Raw genomic sequence first — 7,838 nt, 5'->3', positions numbered from 1 at the left:
ATTTGAACCATAATCCACACACAGGCCTATTAGGACAGTGTTGACAAAGACAATACTCTGGTTGTCCTTGCACAAAACATGGTTTATTTTAAAGCTGTTTTTAAAGATGTCTCTGCTCTTAAACATCTCCACCCTCTCAACATCTCTCCCTCTATCACTCGGTCAGCAGACTACTAGAGGTGGAACCCCCCCAGCTCTCTCTTGGTCTCTCTCCCTGCCTCGCTCAGACTCTGCCCATCCATGTTGACCTGTGTGTCCAGCGAGGCCACGCCCAGGGTGTCCCACCCCACCGAGATGGTGTCACCAGCCCTCTATTTCTTTCCCAACTCCACCATGGGCATGGCCTTGGGGTTGCTCCTCCCTCGCCAGCTGTGGCAGTTGGAGACGCTGCCTTTGTGGGCTGAGGAGAGAAATAGAGAGAGTTATCTGTCATTCTGCATCTGTCCAGTCCACACCTGCAGCTATAAAAGACACCTTACTGTCAGAGTAGCTCCCTGCTCTTCCCCACATTCTCCTCCTCTCCCCGTTCTGTCTCCCAAACAGTATGTCATACACATTCTCTCTGAACTCCTTGTTCATGATCTGGTAGATGAAGGGGTTAATCATGCAGTGAGACTTGGCGAACATTGCTGGTATCAGAGACACCAAAGGTGGCAGGCAGGACACCGGCCGGTTGCTCCCTGTCTCCGACTCCCCCCCTGGCCTGGGGCTGAACTGCGGGTGGAAGCAGCAGACAGACTGTGGCCTAAGCCAGAATAGGAGTAGGGATCTGGGTTGGTCACGTCCCGCAAGGATTCTCCAGGGTCGTAGTAGACACTTCCGTAGTTTTCCGTGGAGGTCCAATTGAGGTGACCCATCATGTTGGGGATGTTTGGGAAGGCTGAGGCCATCCCGGTGGATCCTCCAGTCCCCATGGAGGGGCCTCCTCCCTGCATGGCCTCCCCGGCCCAATGCTCCTCCTTGGGGGCCAAGGCAGAGTAGAGGGAGACAATGGCATAGGGAGTCCAGGATAAGAGGAAGGTGGAGCACACCACAGCTGCTATCTGGGACAGTCAGACAGTAGATGAAACAACAGAAAGATATACTGTGCTGTCTGTACTTACACACTTGTTACAATGTTATTACAAAAGTTAATAACAAAAGTTAATAACATTGGAATTAAAGCAGATGTTATGACATCTTTCATTTCAAGCCAGTAACTAAGCTTCTAACATAGTCTGTTTTCCACATACCAAATCAAATCAAAGTTTATTTGTCACGTGCGTCGAATACAACAGTGAAATGCTTACTTACAGGCTCTAACCAATGGTGCGGGGAAAAAAGGTGTGTGTGTGTGTGTGTGTGTGTCGGTAAGTAAAGAAATAAAACAACAGTAAAAATTACATTTGAAAAAAGAGTAGCAAGGCTATAAACAGACACTGGTTAGTCAGGCTTATTGAGGTAGTATGTACATGTAGGTACCTTTGTGAGTCTCAGGTCTTTGCTGGTGTGAGTGATAGTTGAGGAGGGAATAGATGCCAGAGCGCGACTAGAACGGTAAACCTACACAGAGAGACATGTCAGTAAACAAACAAATACACAAGGGCCACGCTCGCTAGACCACCAGTTGGCTACAGCTATTGAGTCCACTATCACGGTAATAGATCATGCCTGCTGGACTGTACGCACCATGCATTCCATATGTTATAGTGTGCCCCACTCAGAATATGTCAGGACAATTGATTCCATTTATCAATGAGTTACATGGCATGCTGTTTTTTGAAGAGTCTGAGTTGAGTTCCCTGGACTCTCTCCTACTGAATCAGCCATTTTGTGCCAGCTGGGTGCAGTTTCTCTCACCGTCAGCAGAATGGTCACGTAGGAGGCGACGATGGTCAGTGTGGGGAGAAAAAAGCACATGATCAGGATCAGCAAGATGTAGAGCCTGTCGATCAAAGATGACCTCATCCCCGACCTCAAAGAAAAGAGGAAGAAGATGTATATTTATACATACTTTTATAACCTCGTACCCAGGCTGCATTGCTGCTGCTGGATGAGATGAATGCTTTTATAACTGCAGACATTCACGCACGCATGCACGCATGCACGCACACACACACACACACACACATCAAAACAGAGTCTAATAAGGGAGAGTCAGGAGTACCAGTTGATGGTGCAGCTGGTCCCAAAGTGTTCTGGTCCGTAGCTGCCGAAGCCGAAGACAGGCAAGGAGGCCCAGAACAGAGAGTAGAACCACACCAGCCTCCACTGACCTGGTAGAGAGCGATGGAGGAATGTTATTTCACCATTATTTATTCTCATTGGTTAAGATGAATAAAGTGAAGCACGTTGTTTGATTGACCACTAATTAGTAAATAAGAAATAGGATTGATCCAAAGGCTCCAGATGTATGAAGCGTGTAATGAATACATTTATTTTTCCTTTATTTTAACAGGGAGTCTCATTGAGACTAAGGCATCTTTTGCAAATGAGCCCTGAAAATGGATGCTAGTAGTTTATATGGTTGTGTGTGATATTTACGTTTTTTCATTTCTTTATGTAGTGCTGCATGTTGGTAGTCCAGACATTAACCCTGCCTGACAACTACCCTTCCCCTTCCTATAGTTACCTGCATGACTACCCCTAAACAGCAATACAATAACATCATTGCTACCTCTCCCTTAGAGTTCTTCTGAGGTTGTCCTGGTGTTACCTAAACAATCAGGTATTTGGAAGTATCTACATAACCCGAAAAGTCATCTCCAGATCAACAGAGCAACAAGATCAAGCTGGACTCTGGACCAATCAAAAATATCAAAAGCTGCTCTTACAATAGTGACCCCAATTATCTCTACAACGTGGGCTTGAAGAAAGAGTCGGACATACAGAAACAGATTATAAACTACACTACATGACCAAAGGGATGTGGACAGGAACTGATGTTGGGCGATTAGGCCTGGCTCGCAGTTGGCGTTCCAATTCATTCCAAAGGTGTTCCATGGAGTTGAGGTCAGGGCTCGGTGCAGGTCAGTCATGTTCTTCCACACCGATTTCGACAAACCATTTCTGTATGGACCTCGCTTTGTGCATGGTGTCATTGTCATGCTGAAACAGGAAAGGGCTTCCCCAAACTGTTGCCACATATTTTGAAGCCCAGAATCGTCTAGAATATTGTTGTATGCTGTAGCGTAAAGATTTATCTTCAGTGGAACTAAAGGGCCTAGCCCAAACCATGAAAAAAAGCCCCAGACCATTATTAATCCACCAAACTTTACAGTTGGCACTATGCATTCAGGCAGGTAGCGTTCTCCTGGCATCCACCAAACCCAGATTCATCCGTTGGACTGCCAGGTGGTGAAGCGTGATTAATGACTCCAGAGAACGCGTTTACACTGCTCCAGAGTCCAATAGCGGCAAGCTTTACACCACTCCAGCCAACGCTTGGCCATGGAAACCCATTTCATGAAGCTCCAGACAAACAGTTAATGCTCTGACTTTACCTCCAGAGGCAGTTTGGAACTTGGTAGTGAGTGTTGCAACTGAGGACAGACGGACAAGCGCTACATGCTTCAGCAGTTGGCGGTCCCGTACTGTGAGCTTGTGCAGCCTCGGCCTACCACTTCGCGGCTGAGCTGTTGTTGATCCAAGACGTTTCCACTTCACAGTAACAGCACTTACAGTTGACCTGGTCAGCTCTAGCAGGGCAGACATTTGATGAACTGACTTGTTGGGAAGGTGGCATCCGATGACGGTGCCACGTTGAAAGTCACTGAGTTCTTCAGTACAGGCCATTCTACTGCCAATGTTTGTCTATGGAGATTGCATGACTGTGTGTTCGATTTTATTTACGGGTGTGGCTAAAATAGCCGAATCCACTAATTTGAAGGGGTGTCCACATACTTTTATATATATAGTGTATGTTTAGATTAGATCATTAAATGCAGAGGTTCTGTTCAATATTCTGTTCAAAATCAATCATCTGACATGCTAAGTATAAAAGGCATATTCAAAGCAAGGGCCTTGTTTATGCTCTGACCCACTGACGAAAGCCTCAGGGAAAACCAGGAAGTCAATGAGGCCACTAAAAAGGGGTCAGGGGTCAACAACATCCTTTTGTGTCACCCCTTTTGTTCTCTCAATTGAGTATCAGACATGTATTTCATGTTATGAAATGTTTGGAAAAATATCAAATAAGGATGAAGGATAAATGTAGCCTAGGTAAGTTAAATGTTTTTTGGATTCAACAACACTTTATCATTGTCTTCCCAAGGGAAAGTATGTAAAAAAGAAAGAAGAAAGAAGAAGAATAGGATAGGATAAGTATGCACTTACACACATGACTCAAAAGATAGAACAAATCAAATATGTAAAAAGAAATGAAGGGAATCCCACTGACCGTATCTGAAGCTGCAGATCTTGAGGCAGCGGTCCAGAGAGATGAGACAGGTGGTGATGAGGGAGCCGATCCCAAAAACAAAGCCCTGCAACCCGTACCACAGGCACCCTGCTTCCCCAAACACCCAGCCATGGGACACACTGGTGGACCAGAGGAGTTAATGACCTGATAATGATCATTGGAACACTAAGCACTTTGTCTGATTCATGGGATGAGAGTGTTAACTGTCAATTGATTTGGATAAAAGACATCTGCATCATATCATTCTGTCTAGTTTGATATTCATACTATCAGTATGGGGGATTGAACATTGGTCGACAGGAATCGCTCACCTGGAAATTATGAGGCATGGCGCCCCCAAGAGGCTGTATCCAAAATCCCAGACGGCCAGGTTAATAGTCATGAGTTCTGGTGGTCTGAGTTTCTTCTTCTTTCTACAGTAAACCAACAGCACTATGCCATTCCCAACCACTGACACTACACCTGGAGAAGAAGAGAGGAGAGAAGGAAGAGAGGAGTGGGGAGATAGGAGGTTTGAAGCGACAGGGAGAGAGAGAAAGATAGAAGTATAGAGACAGAGTTGATGACGAAGAAGAAGAGAGGAAGCAGTGAAAGAATAGACAACAGAGTGATAAAGAGAGAGAGGTGGATAGATGTGGCAGAAACAGGGGAGAGGAGGAGGGAGAGAGAGATAGCTTTAGTTTGCTATATGATATACTCTCTTATGGTACAGCAGTATTATCACAGTGGGTAGTCATTAAACACACACTGAAAATATTGTTTCAGCATTATTGGCATGTAGACCAGCTTACTGTCCACTTTGGGGTATAACAAGGGTCAGTACATCGTCAGTCATTTAATATTTCAACCGCTGCTACCTTCCTGACCCCTGAACCCACTATGCGGCTTTGGAAGCATCAGGGAACCAATCCAAAGTGAATAAATGCTCTAGCTGAATCGACATGGTTGCTTGCTGGCTGGCTGGCCAGTAGGGTGCAGGGTGCTGTTCATAGACTCATTTGATTTGTTGTGTAGGTAATTATTGGGAGCAACAGGTATGGAATGTTCCATGCTGTGATTCCTCATGTGTATCCTCTCCTCTCTTCTTTCCTCTCACCTTTCCTCTCTCCTCTCTCATTTCCTCTCCATGTATCCTGTATCGTTTCATCTCTCCTCTGTCCTCTCTCTATGTATCCTCTCTCCTTTCCTTTCTCCTCTGTCCTCTCCTTTCCTCTCTCTATGTATCCTCTCTCCTCTGTCCTCTCTTCTCTCTGTATCCTCTCCTCTCTGGTGTGACCCTGGGGTTGCTATGCTAATACACTTTGTATTCAGTCTGTCTACACAGCTCCATAATGGAAACCGTCATAGAGAGTTAGATCACTGACTGACTTGATCAGAAAGGTTGATCCTGATGGATGACAGATCTGTGTTGAAACAAAGAAAACCCATTCAGCCATCTGTGTGGGCTCTAGATTCCGATGATTAAGATGTGAAAAGCTGTTGCCCAGCTTATATATCGAAAACCTTTCAGTCCTCTGGGATCAAATTATATTTTGTTCCTATTGTTTTTAAGTCTTGATTTATCTGAACAGAATTTCACCCCCATAAATATACCTTAAGCCAAGCCTAATACTTCTACACTGTACAGATTATGTTATTCTACCAGTGAGTTACTCAGAAGGAATACCAACCAAACTCTTAAACTATCTGACACCAACACTGAATCTCTCATCTGTGATGAGGAGAGATGCCTAATTTCAAATCAACCAACAACCCTGAGCCTATATGCCCAAGTCTCTAGACACTTGTATAGATCTGAAATTATTTGATGTAATATGGTCATATCTCAAACTTGCCCTCTAGGCTTTGAGGATTCTTCATCATATTGCTTATAGTACACATAGTGTAAAATCCAATCATTTCAAATCTCTATCAGTGGTTAGTGGGTATAGGGGTATAGTGTCTAGGGGGTGAATGTATTATAGGCAGACGGTAGATTTGACTCACCTGTGAGGATGAGGAAGATGGCGACTCACAAGTCAGTGCTGGGGGAGAGGTGAGAAAGGAAGGCAGTAGGGATGGAGGATGGGACAGAGCCCCTCCATGAGCCATTCACTCCCAGAGACATCAACTGGTGGAGATAAGAAGACAGAGAGAGCGAGAGAGAGAGAGATTTTACTGTAAAGCCCAGTAGACCGAAGAGGTCAAAAGAGAGAGGAGGAGAGTAACGTACTGAGACAGAGAACGTGCTAGAAAGTGGAAGGTAAGAGGTTTTAACCCCCTAGACGTGCACAGAAAAACAAAGTGAGAGTTAAAGATGGTAAATTCCCTATAGTATTAGCTAACGCAGACAGAGAGAGAGACAGCAATGGTTGGGTAGATATATATTGATGGAGAGAGCAAAAAAATAGGGGAGAGGAGAGCAGAGAGGGTAGGGGAGAGGAGAGGGGAAAGTGTAGAGGAGAGCAGAGAGGGTAGGGGAGAGGAGAGGGGAAATGGTAGAGGAGAGCAGAGAGGGTAAGGGAGAGGAGAGGAGAGAGGAGAGCAGAGAGGGTAGGGGAGAGGAGAGGGGAAATGGTAGAGGAGAGCAGAGGGTAAGGGAGAGGAGAGGAGAGCAGAGAGGGTAGGGGAGGAGAGGAGAGCAGAGAGGGTAGGGGAGAGGAGAGGGGAAATGGTAGAGGAGAGCAGAGAGGGTAGGGGAGAGGAGAGGAGAGGGGAGGGGAGGAGAGGAGAGGAGAGAGGGTAGGGGAGAGTAGAGGGGAAATGGTAGAGGAGAGAGGAGAGGGGAAAGGGGAGAGGGTAGAGGAGAGCAGAGCAGAGAGGGTAGGGGAGAGGAGAGGAGACAGGGTAGAGGAGAGGAGAGGAGACAGGGTAGAGGAGAGCAGAGAAGGTAGGGGAGAGGAGAGAAGGTAGGGTAGAGGAGAGCAGACAGGGTAGAGGAGAGCAGAGAGGGTAGAGGAGAGCAGAGAGGGTAGAGGAGAGGAGACAGGGTAGAGAAGAGCAGAGAGGGTAGGGGAGAGGAGAGGGGAAAGTGTAGAGGAGAGCAGAGAGGGTAGGGGAGAGGAGAGGGGAAAGGGTAGAGGAGAGCAGAGAGGGTAGGGGAGAGCAGAGAGGGTAGGGGAGAGCAGAGTGGGTAGGGGAGAGCAGAGCGGGTAGAGGAGAGCAGAGAGTGTAGGGGAGAGTAGGGGAGAGGAGAGCAGAGAGGGTAGGGGAGAGGAGAGGGGAAAGGGTAGAGGAGAGCAGAGAGGGTAGGGGAGAGCAGAGAGGGTAGGGGAGAGCAGAGAGGGTAGGGGAGAGGAGAGGGGAAAGGGTAGAGGAGAGCAGAGAGGGTAGAGGAGAGCAGAGAGGTTAGGGGAGAGGGGAAAGGGTAGAGGAGAGCAGAGAGGGTAGGGGAGAGGAGAGGGGAAAGGGTAGAGGAGAGCAGAGAGGGTAGGGGAGAGGAGAGGAGACAGGGTAGAGG

At 46.9% G+C, this 7,838-nt stretch overlaps 1 pseudogene; it reads right to left on the bottom strand.

The window, feature by feature from the left end:
• Window positions 1–20: 20 nt before the first annotated feature.
• Window positions 21–6,843, bottom strand: LOC112249740 (annotated as a pseudogene).
• Between the last annotated feature and the right edge of the window lie 995 nt (window positions 6,844–7,838).

This window comes from Oncorhynchus tshawytscha, linkage group LG03 (genome assembly GCF_018296145.1).
Source record: "Oncorhynchus tshawytscha isolate Ot180627B linkage group LG03, Otsh_v2.0, whole genome shotgun sequence".
Lineage (NCBI taxonomy): Eukaryota > Metazoa > Chordata > Actinopteri > Salmoniformes > Salmonidae > Oncorhynchus > Oncorhynchus tshawytscha.
This window is presented reverse-complemented; position numbering and strand designations above follow the sequence as displayed.